At 54.9% G+C, this 1,441-nt stretch overlaps 1 protein-coding gene across 1 annotated transcript in view; it reads left to right on the forward strand.

Annotated features, from left to right (window-relative positions):
* Positions 1 to 1,441, forward strand: part of LOC103669829 (interferon alpha-inducible protein 27-like protein 2) — a 4,052-nt gene that overhangs the window by 1,416 nt on the left and 1,195 nt on the right. The window lies entirely within an intron of this gene.

Raw genomic sequence — 1,441 nt, forward strand, 5'->3', positions numbered from 1 at the left:
CAGTGGGTGGGGAGGCTGGTCAGCAAACCACCAGGACAACATGGTATCCTGAATGTCCCAGTGGAGCTCTGGGCACTTCTGGTCAAGGAGACTGAATCGGGGATGGTCGCTCCCCTGTGTCTGGAAAAGTCCTCCAGTTCCTGCCTTGGCCATAAGTGCTCCTGGTGTCCCCTGTCTCCACTCAAGTCCAAGGTGAGGGCTTACTTCCTGCCAGAAAGGTCTCATTCTCTGGAGTTGTTTTTTGTCTGTTGTTTTGTTTTGTTTTTGTTTTTAAGGATGAGGTATCACATAAATAGAAATTCTGAAACTTCTGGGGCGGCTGGGTGGCTCAGTCCTTAAGCTTCTGCCTTTGGTTCAGGGCGTGATCCCAGGGTCCTGGGATGGAACACCGCATTGGGCTCCCTGCTCCGCTGGGAGCCTGCTTCTTCCTCTCCCACTCCCCCTGCTTGTGTTCCCTCTCTCGCTGTGTGTGTCTCTCTCTCTGACAAATAAATAAATAAAATATTTTAAAAAAATCCCCATGTAAGTGGACCCACGGAGTTCAAACCCATGTCGTTCAGCGGTCACCTGTATTGGTTTTTTCTTCACATATTGGTTTTTTGCTGGAAACAATTTTTCTGTTTTTCAGATGCTTTCGGGCACCTTTCTCTTTGATCGTGGATGGAGCCAGCAAGCAAGAGGGAAACTGGGCAGGACAGCCAGCAGAGGGGTGGGGTCGGGAGCGGAGATCCAGGACCCTGGGGTCAGACCTCCAGGGGGGTCGGGGCCACTGACCACGGCATGTTCCCATGCTCACCCTCTGTCTGTCTCTTCCTCAGGGGCAGCTGGACTCTCCACGTCATCCAACGTCCTCCTGGCCTCTGTTGGGTCAGCTCTTGGAGCCTTTCTTGGACGTTGAAAAAAGGCACCTTCTTCCTCTCCCCCGGCAGAACCCACAGACGAAGAGGAAGAGCCAGAAGATGAATCCGAAGTTGAACCTCCAAAACCCCTTCTTTCCCTCGCTCCCTCCACCTACTACTAGCTAACTCATTCTCTGTTTCTCTCCCCTTTTCCGCTCCCAAGAAGTGGTGGCCTGTGCTGTCGTGGGAGGCGGTGAGTTGCCCGGATCCTCTCTGTCGCCAGGAGGGGACTTGGGAGATGTGGCGCTGCACGGGCTGGGAGGGCGCCCCCTCCCCCTCCCGGGGCTGCCCGGGTGAATCTTCGGAGCGGAGAGCCCCGCTCACAGTAGCCCCGGTTAAGAGGACACCTGCCCCAGGACCTGGCTGCTCCCCTAGTCCTTCTAACGTGTCTAATGTAGAGATTTCCTTTGACGGGGCGGAGGGGGGGGATGACTGCTGGAAACGGCAGTGGTGTATCTCACCCCCAATTTTCTCGCTCTCTCTCTCTCTCTCTCTCTCACACACACACACACACACACACACACACACACACACACACACAC

This window comes from Ursus maritimus, unplaced genomic scaffold (assembly GCF_017311325.1).
Source record: "Ursus maritimus isolate PB19 unplaced genomic scaffold, ASM1731132v1 scaffold_25, whole genome shotgun sequence".
Taxonomy (NCBI): Eukaryota; Metazoa; Chordata; class Mammalia; order Carnivora; family Ursidae; genus Ursus; species Ursus maritimus.